Genomic DNA, 15,584 nt, shown 5'->3' with positions numbered 1-15,584 from the left:
CTTGGTGTGGTGTGGAGGGGATGTAGGAAGCAGGAGCAGGTCGGGAGAGATGGGGCTTCAAGGTTCAAGGTTATTTGTTTTAAATGTGTCTTGGAGATAAGGACCAGCTGCACACAATAAAATACAGTAAAACACAAAACCAATAAGACACACGGTGACACATGGCACACCAACAATCAATCATCGTCCAGCTCAGCTTTGGTATTCTTTCACAACCATGTTATGGGTTTATTAGACTGAGCAAACAATATGTGGTGATCCCACGGGTTCTTGTTTGCAGACAGCGGCGATTGGAGCATCCGTAGGCTGCACAAAAGTCCGGCATAGTCAGGTACTTCTGTAAACACAAAGCCAGCAAATTCCTGTATCATAATGCAAGATATTTTTAACAAGCCAAACCACTTGGAAGAAATCATGTGTAACTTAAGTTATGTTGAAAAGAAACAGCAGTTCTGCCTCTCCCACTGGTGTAAAGTTGCTGGGTGAACTTTGTAATACTAGGTCTCACTCACAGCCTCTTGTTATTAGCCAGCTAATAAATACAACCACATACACAAAGAAAAGCTGCAATTTCAACATGTCCAAGCATCCTGTATCATAGCCATGCTAATAATGTTTATAATAAACCAAACCGTTTGTAAATCAGTCAAGATTTCAGCGAGTTAAGAGTATTTTTGTGCAGATCACACCTTACAACAGCTACCATAACGCGAATCAGAGTAACTGTTGACTGTAGCAAGATGGCGGCCGGTCAGCTACGCTGGAAAATCTCCCATTAGCCATCTAGTGTTTATATATATCTATGGTGAGGGGCAGAGCCATAGAGATATAAGAGTTACGACACTCCCATAGACCTCAGTTGTAAAAAATGGCGACGCCTACTTCCGGGGTATGGACATCGAAATAGTTCAAAATATTGTCATTTGGGCGTTGGACCTCATTCGCGTCGATTAGTTCCAGAGGTAAGTTGCTGAAATATCGAACTATTTTGAATTGTCAACTGTCTATATTGTATCAGAGGCCCTTTATGATGCTTATACTGGTCTTCATTTGTATATGCACAGCGTAATTATCTATATTTTATCTTGGTTGTTACAACCAATTTTGCTAGCATTGCCTGCTAGTTAGCTAGCGCGACTTCGTCAGCTTTGAAGGTAAGATTTCAGTAATGAATCGCTAGCAGCTTATATATCAATGATGCTGGGTAACTAACAACAGGATTTAGATTGATTATGTGTTTTTATTGTTATTTTGGTTTTTATCTGCTGAACCTGACCATCCTTAGTCGGCTTTTTCTGTATGATATGACTTAACTGCTAGCACTAGTAGAAATGAGGTGGCGTTTGTGATAAATATTTCATTTAACATTTCATTGCATTTTGGGATATACTAACATTTCATTATGTGACATGTTGACTGTACTTAGTTTTTGTTAGTACTGTTCCGTGTTAACTCATCTGTACTGTAAAACTAGCCTAGCGCTACTTTTTAATGCTTGATGGCATGCTAGGATAGATTCCTTTGTATTGTAATATACACATTAGTTTAATGATTGTTCTTCAAAGGTATTATTCAGACTTAAACAAATAATAGCCTACTGAATAGGCTACTCTACAGCAGTGAATGAAGGATGAGCCTAAAACATGGTCATGCATCCAAAATGTTTATTTTTAACAAAATAAACACTTTAAAAAAAATAATTAGCACTTTTTTTTATTCAGCCTCATATGTCAGCCTCATATGGCTGTTGCTGCTGCTGCTGCTGCTGCTGCTGCTGCTGCTGCTGCTGCTGCTGCTGCTGCTGCTGCTGCTGAAGGAGGGGGCTGCTGCTGGAGGAGGGTACTGCTGCTGGAGGGTGCTGCTGCTGAAGGAAGAGGAGGCTGGAGGCTGCTGACGGAGGACCGGGAATGGAGATGCCAAGTACATCGATGGCAATGAGTAAGGTGTTTGGCAGTGGCCTAAATGTTATGACCTTCGGTGCAGAGGTCTGTTGGGTCTTCTTTGCCTTCTTACTCTGACTCTTGCTGCCAAGATACCCTTTATGTTTATCCTTCCTCTCAGCCCTGATGCACTTTGATGCAATCTTTAACCTCAGCCTGATGTATGTTGAGAGGATTTTTTTCTTCAGGTCATGGCATGAGGGCAGGTTGCTGTCCAGCAACATGGCTTCTTGTTCCAGCTGTGACACTGCATTTGAGGACTCCATGAGGGAATCGCTCGTCCTCACACGGAACAGCTGCTCCACGTTCTGAACAAGGGTGAAAACCTCATCTGATGGACGGTAAAGTGCACCCCTTTTAAATACCAGGAGACCAGCTCTCTCATTTTCACCATCACTGACATTTTTCACTAGGGCACACTGGCATTTGTCACAAAGTGAGAAGCTGATGACCCTTTTCACGATGTATCCTGCAAGGTGGTATAGCACACAGGACTCGGTTTTAGTGATGTCAGGTGGTGTTGTCAGGTCTACTAGCTGCTCCACTCTCAGAACGTCAGGAGGACTGCAGCTGCTGTTCTGCGTGTCCAGGAAGTCTGCCAAGTGGTCTGATCCATCCTCCACGTAACTGCCAGTATGCACTGGCGATAGGAACTGGCCCACGGTGACAGCGCGCAGTGCATATTGGAACTCTACAGGTGTTGGGGCAGAGTTCTTCAGACGAATGGACGAAAATGTGTTTTCCAGGCAGTCTTGAGTGAAGCGGCTTGTGAGAACAAATGTGTGCCCTTGTCTCAACAGGTCATGCTGGACCTCCAGGATTGTTGTTGGCCATCACCAGTCCTGTCTGGACTGGTTTCCAGCTGCCCTTGGGACCGATCTTCAGGCCCCGAAACAGATGGATGGAGTCCCGGAGGAAGCTGATGGCCTTATCATACTCCTCCATCTTGAAATGACTAAGGGCAGTAACAGTGTTGCGTGACGACATGAGGTCAAACCAATGGTCCAGCGTCTCCAAAAACCACGCAGTGGTAAGGTAGGACTCTGGTCTGTGCTCCTCCGCCACCATGTACCTCAGGGCAGCACTTGATGACTTGGAGAAGACGTGCATTGCTGAACTGACCTTCATTTTCTCAAAATGACTAGGCTCCAGGACGCCTCTAGACAGCTTAGGCGCCAGTTTTAGGGCCATTCCCTCTTGGTATGACACCAGATCCTTCAGGGGGCCAACAGACACCACACTGGACGGCAGCTTCTCTTTGTCCACCACATCCTGTGGTATGGTGATGACGTGACCATTCACCAAGGCACTCTTTAAATTCTTCACCACGTGTGGAACGTCAGGCATGAAGTACAGGTGCTGGTGTGGCTTCACAGGATGTGCTATCCACGGCTTGTCATAGGTCACCCCAAAGGACTTCCACATAGCCCTATTGGGGCTCCCCATATCAGTGGTGATGTTAACCACATGAAGCCCTATAGATGCCGCTGCTTCAATGATGGTGAGTATTATGGGCCGGTACACTGCACCGTCAGTAGAATTACCACTGTAGTGGTAAGCCACAACCTGTTTCCACCGCGTAGTAGCACCAGCCAGCATGAACACTAAGGCATGAGTGGCCTGGCCTTTGTGGCCAGGTAGTGTTGTGTTCCCAAACAGCCTCCCTGTTCCCAGATGCAGCTCCACGCTAGGGGTGATGGACATCTCATCCAAGGTGAGCACACATTTCTTCTCCAACTCACTCATGCCATCTGCCTTCAGCCTCAGCATATCAAACACCTCCCCCAACACTCCTGGCTCCAGTTTGACGTGCTGCATCCTCCTCTGAATGGTCCTGATGTCAGGCAGAGGCATATTCATGGCTTGGAGGGTTTTATATCCTGTAGTGCCACAACAGAACCTTAGTTGTATTGCTTTTTTCACGGTTTCTTTCCCCCACCGTATCCCACCTTTTTTTGATTGCCCAAGTGCTCTAATTTGGTCTGTGTTGAAGATTTTTCGAAACTTTAGATTAATCAATGTTTTTTTTTTAAATTCCGAATTAATCCTCTTCTGGTTTACCAGAGCCCTCTCCGCTCTCTTTCTTAGTAATCTCTCCCTTCTCAGTTGCCTTATTAGATCCTCCACGTGAGCCGGTCACAACTGGCCCTTGGCAGTCTGGTCCCTGGAGCACCTGACCCTGGCAAACTGGCCTCTTCATAGCTGACCCCTGACTGACTGGTTCCTGGCACACTGATCTCTGGTAAGGTGGCCTCTTGATTGTCGGCCCCTGACATACTGGCCCCTGGCAGTCTGCTGACATCTGTCTCACTCTCTCTGTCTGTGATGTCCCTTTCATTCCCTTGGAACTCCACCTCAATATCTCCCTGAATCTCTGTAACAATAACAAGGCAATTGCTGTTATATGTGTATGCTGCCTTTACATGTGCACCTATTGTCATTTAAGGGTACACTATACTCCTATAGTGACATTCATCTAAGTTCGTCTATTGGCAATGTTACAGTATGAAGAAATCTGTAGATTATGTACATGTGGTATATGAGTCTTCAGAGAATCCCTGAACCCTGGTATTTTTGAAGCTGTATAATCTGAAGGTTGCCTTAGGAGTGTAGTCTATCCTTGAATTATATAACATGGGAAACATTGTTAGCTTCATATATCATACCAATGTTTGATGTGCAGTAATAGGTGTGGTCATTATTCCTGACAGCTGGAGGCATACTCCTTGACGTGAATGTTCTCCTTTTCGGTTTAGGCCGATGTATAAATACTCTTGGAACAGCATCTGGCCTCAACCTCAAATTTCCTCCTGATTTGTTGCCAATATATCTGTCGTCTTCAAAGTGTACCTGTGGGTAGGTAGGTTTGATCAGTTTCCACTGCACACTTCAAATGTCATTGAAGAGTCATAATTCTCTACACTTGTAAATATGATGCCCTTTAAAATGTTAACAAGTCATGTCACCTCTGTGAACATTACTTACATGACAGAGTTTTCTGCTGTTGTTGTCCTCTTTCAGACACAGGTTTTGTCTGTTGACCATTGCCATCCATCTCTTCCTTCGCTCTACGTCCTTAGGGAAGCCATACATCCGGAACCCCTTCTCGGATCGATGAGAGCATCCAACTGCTGCACATCCAACCATGGTATGACAACTGATCTATTCAAATGCAATATAAACGAAAGTGCCATAATATTTATTGTGCAAACATTTTAACATGAATATTGCTATGTCCTCTGTTCAGTCTGCTCCCAACTGTATTCTCTCCCCTTATTCACCACTGTTCCTATTCCTGCTCTGCTTTTTAGGGCCCAGGAAACAGATGAAGAGGATGTCCCTTTCACAAAGGAACCTTCTTGTTTTTTTCAAAATGGTTAGGCCCCTGGATGCCCTAGACTAGAGTTCTGTATTGCTTTTTTGCAAATAGTTGCTTTTTTGTAAATAGTTGTTTGTAAATATTTGTAAAATCCTCGTGTCTCGTCGCTGGATCACCTCACCCTGGCAAAGTGGCCTCGTCATTTTAATTTTTATTGTTGACAAACCTGTTTTTGTTGCTCTGTCTGCATGCTACCCATGCTAACATGAACACAAGCGTTTACCTCCAAAAAAGTAAAACGTATCTAAGTAATAGGCTACCAAGCTTTCCGTTGTCACCCTGCCTCTCCAAATGCAAAACTGTCAATAAAAAGTATGCAATAATGCAATTACAGCTGAAAAAGTACTTGGGTGTGTGTTTTTTAATATATATATTTACCATTCAATAACGCAATCGCTGCTGTCTGTCTGTCCCATATAAGAACATGACAGCGCAGCGCAACTATACTACGAACGTGACTGCCCTGACAGTGACAGCAACATAGCCTGCTTGTGCTGCCACACTTTCCCCTCAAAATATCGTTAAATAACAAAACTTGTAAATATTGCCAATCCATACAAAGTGTAACCACATCATGTAAATATGAAAGCAATCTTTAAAAAATAACAGCGTTGGTTTAATCTATGACTATTTTGACCATGTTTGTGCTGTTTTTGCCATAGAGAAGCATTGCCATGGAAGTGCGTTTTGAACTATCCCGGCATACATAAACCACGTGACCGGCTGGCGGTGACATCAAAGAGTGTCGTAACTCTTATCTCTCTATGGCTCTGGTGAGGGGTACTTGGTTCGACCTGACTGTGGCTGTGACTGTGTGACTGAACCGAGCCTCGTCGTTCTGATAGCTCCGCCCCTTCGCTCCAACCCCTCCCTGTCACTACCAATCCCCCAGGAAGTGCGCCGGACTCAGATGGAAATATTTGTGCTGGCCAAACGAGTGATCTGTAACTCGTTGGATAATTTTTTTTAAACTAAATAAACAACCCAGTATGAACACTTGTATAGCCCTTATTAAAAACATTCGTTCCTCAAGTTGTAAAAATTTGCTAATAACGTTATTCTGAGAGTTATTTCCCTCGGCATTATGAACGCGCATCTAACCCACGGGACCGCGCTGCCCGGCACGTTCATGTTACGTGTTCAGCACTACATGAGTTTCTCTTTACCCATGGATGCACAATAACAACGGACCCATATCGCCTTACTGCCAGCCCACGGAGCTGTAATAATGGATATATTGCACATGTTTGCTGTAATTCATCATTTGTAAAATATTATACTACATGGGCTGTATGATGTAAATCTTGTACCGTAAATGTTGTATTAAATCAAGTTAATATTACCGACGTAGATTAACGTTCCTGTAGCTTCTTATATATATATATATATATATATACAGTGCAATAATTCTTTCATGCTAAATGAAGCTCTGTTGGATATCACTAGATCCTGTTACAGCATAATAGAAGTACATAACGATTGATGTGTACATTAGCATAATTACTAGCTAGCCGCTAGCTGCTAACTGCATAATAACAAGCCATTACCATGCTGTCATGAGCGCACGGTGCTGTTACGTGTACGCAAATGTACGTGCTTGATGTGAACGAGCATGTTGGTTAAAGTTGCGCATGTGCTATGAGCGCACATACGGGTACTTCTCAGGCATGCCGGGTAATCTGTGACGTTTCACTCTCTCAAAAGTTGGGCCATTTTATCATCATGCGCTAATGAGCAACTCTCATAGGAATGAATGAGGCCCCGCCTCCCACGCTGTATCCAGTTCTTATTATACATCCATGGTCACGACCCGATCTGCAGCTCTGCCCGATCTGCAGTGCGCATGTGCGAGATGGTCCACCATATTGGAGAACTCCGGACGGCAACCCAAGTAGGACAACATTGACACAGTGGCTTTTGGCAAAGCTCAAAAGGAAAACTCGAGAGGGATGAGTTATTGTTATTACAACGTGACTTCACTATTATTTAACAACTCTTTTATTGGGTTCTTTTATTTGGGGTTAAGTACATTGTCAGAATAAGTGAGAAATGAATTTAAATTCTGTTAGACAGCTGTATGCCATACATGTTTGCACACATTCACAGTAAATATGTATTCAGTATGATAGCTGTCTAACAGAAGTTAAATCCATTCTAGGTATTAAGCCTTCAAGGTATAATCAAGAATAATGAATCACAAAGCACTGTCATGACCTTGGTTTTTATGTTTTATGTTTTATTTTGAAAAGGGTTCAATCCTGTATTCTTTTCACCTGTGTTTTGCCTGCCCTCCCCAGCTGTGTCTAGTCTTTGATTAGTCTTGTATGTATAAAGTATACCTGTTTTCCCTTGTGTTCTCTGTCGGTTCGTAGTCTTTGTTCCTGTCTGGCTCCTGATGTGTGGTGTTATTTTGCCCTTGTCTGATTCCCATCTGTTCCTATGTACCTCGTGTGCTCCCTGGTCTTTACTCGTTCCGATTTTCTTTCTTTTGTTTTACCTCCCCTGTTTTTGTTTGAATTTTTTTTTCTAAATGTATATACCTAACTCCCTCCTTTATTGCATTGGGTTCCAACTTCCTGCCAACACCCAGACAAGCCCCATATAGAGGCCGTATACGTGCCTGACCTGTCGCCATTTAATTTGTTGCTTTTCCCAGAAGGCCCAATGTGACTTCTACAACGATGTTCTTCTCTTCACCAACAACTTTCTACTCTTTAAAATCTTCATGAACTGTTGTTGCCATTGTTAACCCTGATGGTGTCATTATTCTACAGCCATGACATGATGTGAAGGATGAGCGGAGCAAAGTGGACCCAAACACAAAAGGAATTATAGTACAGAAACAATCTCAAGTTTTAGGGAGTCCAGACAGGGCAAGGCTCTTTGTACATCCATGGCTATAAAACAGGATACCAATACACTCAAAATGAGGATCATGAGACTTAAGATAAAAATGTACTATAATAAGGTTAGGCAAAAAATGTGTTCGTCTAATTTATCTGTTCACAGACATTTAATAGCTTAACTAAAGTTACACTCTAGAGCGTCAGGAACTTTTCTATTGGGGTAATTAGTGTAAATGTGGGGGGTGTAAAGAATCTGCCTCCAAAAGTAAATATTTAATGAAGCAATCGAAAGTGCTCTTATGATGCAGAGCTGTTCTGGTCTTATAGAAGTTGCTTCATTACTGGCATAATGGCGGTGCGTCCACATCCACTCTGCCACATTACAAAAATAATGAAATCCAATACAGAGGCAGGAAAATAGAACTTTAAAAAGAAAATTAACTGTGTCAAAGCTTGTGAAGTGAATGCATCAGTGAGTAATGCAACAGGAAGTAATATCTTGTGGAAATGCAATTATTCTTCTAAATAACATTGTATAAGCTCCGACTCAAAGAATAAATAATATCCTCATGTCACGATGTCTCAAAATATGTCAGGATTTTTGTGAAGACACAGTCAGGGAAACACAGCTCAAACTCGTCTAGTCAAAATGGTATAATCGATGTAACCCCATAGAGAATCAGATGGGAGGCGGGCTGACATACGTGTACGTGTGTGTGTGTGTGTGTGTGTGTGTGTGTGTGTGTGTGTGTGTGTGTGTGTGTGTGTGTGTGTGTGTGTGTGTGTGTGTGTGTGTGTGTGTGTGTGTGTGTGTGTGTGTGTGTGTGTGTGTGTGTGTGTGTGTGTGTGTGTGTGTGTGTGTGTGTGTGTGTGTGTGTGTGTGATTATTTGCAAGTATTTTTGTCAGTGATAATTTGAGTACAATATATACTCCCTGTCATCTGTCACCCCGTTTTCTTTCCTTATCCCAGCAGCCACCAAGAGATCAAGTAATTACACCTCCAACCTTTCTTAGGTGCATGACTCAAATCAACTTTCTGACACGGGGGGGGGGGGGGTAATCAGTTTACACAAAGCCCGTTTCCTTTCTTGTACTGTATTTTTGCTGACTCATCTTGTCTATTTTTGGGAGTACTTAATATGCACTTCTTAATTGTAATGACTGCAATTCAAGCAGGTGGACAGGATCACGATGAGGCTTCAGTAAACTCACAGCCTGCCTGTCACTGATTACATTGCCTCTAATAACTTGGGTTATTACCTTGGGTAATTACTCAATAATTTGCCTTACTTTGACATCATCAGGTGGTGGTGCTGGTGGTTTCAATGTCAAATGAATGGCACCGGAAGACATTGTCATTATATTTGGTGACTGAACCCTGTATGTGTCAGTTACACTGACTCTGTATGACTCGATTGATACTGAGCACAAGAGGTGCAACACTGCCCCCTTCAGATTGTCTCTCATGGTTGTCTGCTGGCAGAGGGATAGCGCATGAACATAACAAGTTCATTCTGATGGATTTGTTGCATCAGTATTTCATCTTTTTGGCACTTTGAGTTTTTATCTTGCGATGAGCACAAAGAAGAAAACAGAAAAACAAGAGGGATTGCACATTTCTATTTTTGAAATTGGGACACAAAATGATTTGTAATATCCATCTGTCCATTTTATTTACTTATCTGTAATGGGAGAGCTAGTTCAACTAGATATAAGACAAAATGATTGTCGGACAGAAAAAGAAGAGAGGCAGTCTCCAGGCTGAACTTTGCTATAGCAAAAGTTCTATGATTGCTTTAAAACTCGATCAAAATCCATGAGCATCAATCGATAACAGTTTACAACTTTTATTGGAAGCCCTGGGGGTTGTGATCCAGATGAGTTCTTCCACCAAACTAGTGATGTATACGTAACTATACGATTCAAGAATCATGTCTATCCCCGTACATAATCACTTTCTTAGTTACTGTCAATCAGAACTTATTTGATTTGGAATCTTTTTCTACATTTGACATGAAGTAAATGTGCAGTTGTACTTTAGAATGCATATTTAACATTATTGTTTATATATCTTTAAGCACTGTAGACTATATAAAATAAGTGCTGTGGCTAGGATGGCATTGGTTTGTGGACAACTGTTTTGAATTTTCGCCATCTTGGTTTACTTTTGTGTAGCTTGGGGGGAAACACAGTGCTATACCTCTCTTCTGATTGACAGGTCTTTGTAGTGACTTAGCAATTAAAACGAAGCCACGCCCTAAAGCATACCCTGCTTTTTTACACTAAAGTAGACAATAATTGCAAAAGTGAACATCATGATGAATTAAAGAAGACTTAAAACTTGGGATCAGTTAACAAACTTATTAGGAAACTGTTAACTAAGGCAATAAATCATGTCGAAAGTAGGATAATTTTTTTCCAACAAGTCTTCCAACTCATACGACCAAATAGGTCGAGCAGATTATTACGACCCATAGTCACGTTTTAAAGTTTAGCACCTCTAGTGGTCGTGTAAGAAACAACAATTTGCTGCAATTGGAAATGCTCCGGAGGGTCGTAAATTCACAAATAACCCTCTCTGGAAAATCCTAAATTGTAGAATAGTTTGGCCATTAAAATGCTTTTTGATTCGATTTCTAGCGAGAAGTGTATATTGTACTTTTAGAATCCACGTCCAGTGGATGTGTAGGATCTATAGTTTGATAGATATTACGAAGATTATTTGAGGTCTCGCCAAGAGAACGTGTATGTCTTTCTCCACATCGTCCATGTAAAGTTAGCGTCAACCCTCACCGGGTGAAAACAGTATTTCCGGTCTCGAAGTTTTCATAATTAAACCGTATTCCCCTCACTGTCAAATGATTTCGCAGTGATATATCTGCATTACTCATCCACTAACACACATCAGTTTATCCTTGTTAATTACACAACATTAATTGGTTTGAATTGTGTACAATGCTTTTGTGTTTTTCCCATAGATGTTTCCCTTTCGATTCTGAGAGACACATTTCTTTTTCAGAGGTTTTGATAAAAACATCGTACTACCCATAATCCTCTGCTATGGTTGAAGCTCGGTGATTGGATATTTTAGCCGCAATGCACGTTGGGATATGGTGTTCATGCGATGTGAAATCCGAAAACATAAAAAAAATACTTTATTCCGAGTGTACTTGCTTTTCTCTTTGGAAGTCATCACATAACGGCATTGTAATACACGGTTCGGCTGCATTAAATATTACACATCTGCCGTAGTTCTCTATTTATAGAGCCCTGATTAGAAGACTTCTAGACAAACTGGAAGAACTGCCGCCGAAACTGAATATGTGATGTGGATCAGGGCTGGCTCTAGACAATTTGCAGCCATAGATTTTAGCTGGCGCCCCTGCCCCCAGCCAGAGAATCGTACAGTAGAAAAGATAAAGATCAATAGAGTATCCAAGGAATACACAAGAGAATGGGAGATGGACGCCACATCCTCTAGGGGGGTCCGGGGGTTATGCCCCCCCCGGGAAGAAAATATTGAACATTTTAAAGTAAAATGCTTTAATCTGGTGTAACTCCAGAATTACTAGGGTGTACAACTCTAAAACACCCATATGAAAAAGATCGGTTTACATTTTACGAATCAAATAAGTATGTGAACATAACCAATAACCTACCATAGCCAATAACAAATAAATGTAACTTGTTTTATTTTTGTTGTTCATTTATATCTTATTTTACCTAGTTAACATTTATGCATATTTTTTTATCTCTCCAGTTTGAAACGATATTTTTGGTTTACTGTCCTTTGGTATACATTGGAATGATTTCAAACCTGTTCATCCCAATAATTCTAAAGGAGTGCCTTGGAAATATAAAATTGTGATCAAACCGTTTGAGACCCACTGAGATAACTTAGACTAAAGATAACTATCTAAACACTCAGAGTCCTTTCCCTCACTGAGCCTCTCAGTCTGACAGGAGAGGACTCCCCTCCACATTATTGTAGAAACATCTTCTTCTTCTATCCGTTAGAGCAGCTAGCACCAGATTCTAATAACAACAGTGCAGGTACCGGTGCGCCCTTCTATCTCTCCCTCGCTCACTCGCCCTGCGGGCACCAGATAAGCCAACATCCCCCACTTTCATCACTTACAGTGCCCATCGTACAGGGCAAATGAAAAGTGTAACCGGGGTGAAAAGGGTGTTACATTTACTTAATTATGAATATTCTTACATCAAGGCCAAAAATTAGGATGAGGACCAACGGTCAACAAAAATGTGTTTCCCTCCCAGAGCTACCAGCGCAGCGCCTCCCCAGATCTGGCGCCCTAGGCGAACATCTATAATGCCAATGCTACAGGCCGGCCCTGACGTGGATCATAAATATATCAGCAATTAAATAACATCTTCAATTTCTCTTCACACAATACGTCTCCTTGCAGTATCAATAGTAATTCGGCTGACTTTTATTTTTGATCCAATTAGTAGATAGGCTGTATTTACACCATAACGGTGCACAGCTTATAGAAAAGGACTTGTAAAAATATTACTGATTTTCTTTTAATTAAAGAATGTAAATACTGAGTTGAGAGAATAGTCAGAGGTTTTGGGTGATGGGAGACACATCAATGGAATCAGAATTTTAATAGCTTACCATTAAATGACGGAAATACCTCAGATATTAATGCGTATATCTATACGTATATGAAATATATCTCAAATAATGTATGCACTGCCATTTCCCCAAATAAACATAACAGTCTGCAATTAAACGGTTGTCTCCTGTGCGCTCCTCTTCCTGCTTGGCGCAGCGGTAACTTTCTCGTGCGCACGAGAGGCTGAGACCAGGCTGAGCCGCTGAATCCCTCGGAACATCATAAAAGCCATTTTCAACGGTTTTCTGGTGAAAGATTAACTAGGCTACTGGATTAAATAATATGACTGGTATAGGTGCGAAAATTAAACACTTTTTGAAAAAAATATTATGATAAAATATTTTTGATATATTTATAATTCTGCAAATATTACGATAAACTCACAGCTATTTCGCGGCCGGCAGTAACACCTCCGCGGCCCGGTACGCGGACCGGGGGTTGGGAACCCCTGGTCTAGAGGACATAAAGGCCTGGATGGCAACTTCCTAAAACTAAATGAAGGAAAAACAGAAGTAATGGTTTTTGGTGGCACCACTGGCACCACTTCTGTAGACCTGGGTTCCCTGGCTCAGTACACCAAGCCCACCATTACGAACCTTGGCATTAAAATGGACCGTGAACTAAAACTTGAGAGTCCGATTAAATCTGTGGTAAAAACAAGCTTTTATCACCTGAGGCAGCAAGCCAAAGTAAAACCTTTTCTCTCCAGACAGCAGTTTGAGACAGTAATCCACGCCTTTGTCACCACTCGGCTGGATTACTGTAAGTAGGCTTGTTTGAGACACATTGCGGCTCGCCTCGAAAGTAGACGAGAGTAGCCGATCGCAGCCGGGGGATGTGTCAAAATGCTCGTCTTAAGTCGGACAGCTCGGACTCGGAGTCGGCTTGACTGGCTGGGTTTGCAATGGCGGAAATTGCGTTGGCGTTTTTCGTTGCAGATGAAGTGGATGCAATAGAAATCCCACATGTATTGTATGGAGAATGACATGATCTAAAGGGACTGTGATTGAGAGAAAATTAAATATGTGTTTACAATAAACATGAATATGTCATTTGTTTGATTTGCATTAAAAGACAATACCATTTTGATTTAAATGATAGATTACCTTGTGCATTTGTTGCAGCCCTTGCTTGCTGCATAAATGCAGCTGCTAAACTGTTATCTGAAAAATAATTTACATCATTTAAAATCATATCCAGATTGTTGGAATGCAATTTAGTTGTTTACTCACCATTTTGTAGTCTTTGGGAAATGTCTTGTGAGACTCTTACAGTGATGTCTCCCTGTCCATCACGCAGTGTAAGCACCACAAATTCCATTTTACCCACTGTAGACAAAGGTGATCACCATTGCTTTATATAGGTTTATTAATTCAGTCATGATGAGGAACCACACCAGTGACTGGGTTCCATAATTAGAAATGCTCCTCCCTCTTAATGTTTGCAAAACTGATAGGTGACAGGCTACAAATGATCAGTCCCTTCAGATCCGCACACATGAAGCTTCATGAGCATGAACTGAACAGACCTGCTGCTGTGTTAATTCTTTAGCTGCCACTTTAAGCTTTATGATGTGTACAACATGGATGTAATTTGATTTAATCTTGCCATTTTAAATGATGTATTCAATAAATAAGGTTAAACCAAATCATTACATTACAATAGATTTTATTTTAATGATTTGGTTTAACTTAAAGAGAAACTTTATTGTTATTGCACATATTACAGGTACTGAGACAACGAAATGCAGTTCAGCTTCTAACCAGGTGCAACAAGCAGTGAAGTGGAAAGTAATGTACACAATCTACAGAATAACATATAGAATGAATTGAATGATGAATACACAGTGGGGTATGAATACACTAGATATCAGCCTGACAGCAGTATGAACAGTGTGTATTAATACACTAGATATCAGCCTGAGAGCAGTATGAACAGTGTGTATTAATACACTAGATATCAGCCTGTGAGCAGTATGAACAGTGTGTATGAATATGCTAAGATATATAAAGTATGAAAACGGTAAGCAGTATAGTATAAAATATATAGATATTAATTTCATGATGATAAACATTGTGGAACAATGATGAAAAATGGGAATGGATGTGGCGACGTTAAACGGACACAAAACAACAACAAACTTTTGCCAGCCAATGGGAGAGTTTGATCAGCAGCACGTGGTAAAACCCACCAATGAGCGCTCAGCTCGAGATACCAGCGAGCCGTTTCCCATCAAGCATTTCGCTTCCGCAGCTCGTGGAGAGCAACTGTGCCAACTCGCCTCGCCTCGCTCTCCCGCGAGATTTCAAAGTCTCATGTGGGCGAGCCTCCAGAGCAAGTCGGACAAAATGACTAACCATCATGCAACGCACTAGCAAGACGTTGATCGCAACTGCGCAGGTCTGCGCAGGTTTTGCTTGTCTCAAACAAGCCTAGTCTCTCTACATGGGGCTCAGTGGGTCCTCCCTCGCTCGTCTGCAGCGAGTGCAAAATGCCGCAGCAAGGCTTTTAACTGGCACACGGAAATATGACCACATTTCCCCCATTTTGGCTTCGCTCCACTGGCTGCCAATACATTTTAAGGATTCATTTCAAAATCCTTTTGTTTACTTTTAAATCCCTAAATGGCATGACCCCACCATATATTTCTGAGCTGCTACACTCTTACACGCCCAACCGCCCTCTCAGCGGATCAACTGCTCCTGAATGTGCCCAGAACCAGGTCAAAGCTCAGAGGGGGCCGTTGTTTCTCTGTCGCGGCTCCCACACTGTGGAACG

General features: G+C 41.9%; 1 long non-coding RNA gene across 1 annotated transcript; it reads left to right on the top strand.

Annotated features, from left to right (window-relative positions):
• Positions 1–1,964: 1,964 nt before the first annotated feature.
• On the top strand, positions 1,965–2,630 carry LOC117465230 (uncharacterized). The gene is made up of 3 exons (XR_004554163.2): positions 1,965–1,985; positions 2,129–2,281; positions 2,354–2,630. It is a non-coding gene; the product is annotated as an uncharacterized lncRNA (long non-coding RNA).
• The last annotated feature ends 12,954 nt before the right edge of the window (positions 2,631–15,584 follow it).

Source organism: Pseudochaenichthys georgianus, chromosome 19, assembly GCF_902827115.2.
Source record: "Pseudochaenichthys georgianus chromosome 19, fPseGeo1.2, whole genome shotgun sequence".
NCBI classification, from domain to species: Eukaryota; Metazoa; Chordata; class Actinopteri; order Perciformes; family Channichthyidae; genus Pseudochaenichthys; species Pseudochaenichthys georgianus.
The sequence above is the reverse complement of the archived record's forward strand: the minus strand, read 5'-3'. Positions and strand labels throughout refer to the sequence as shown.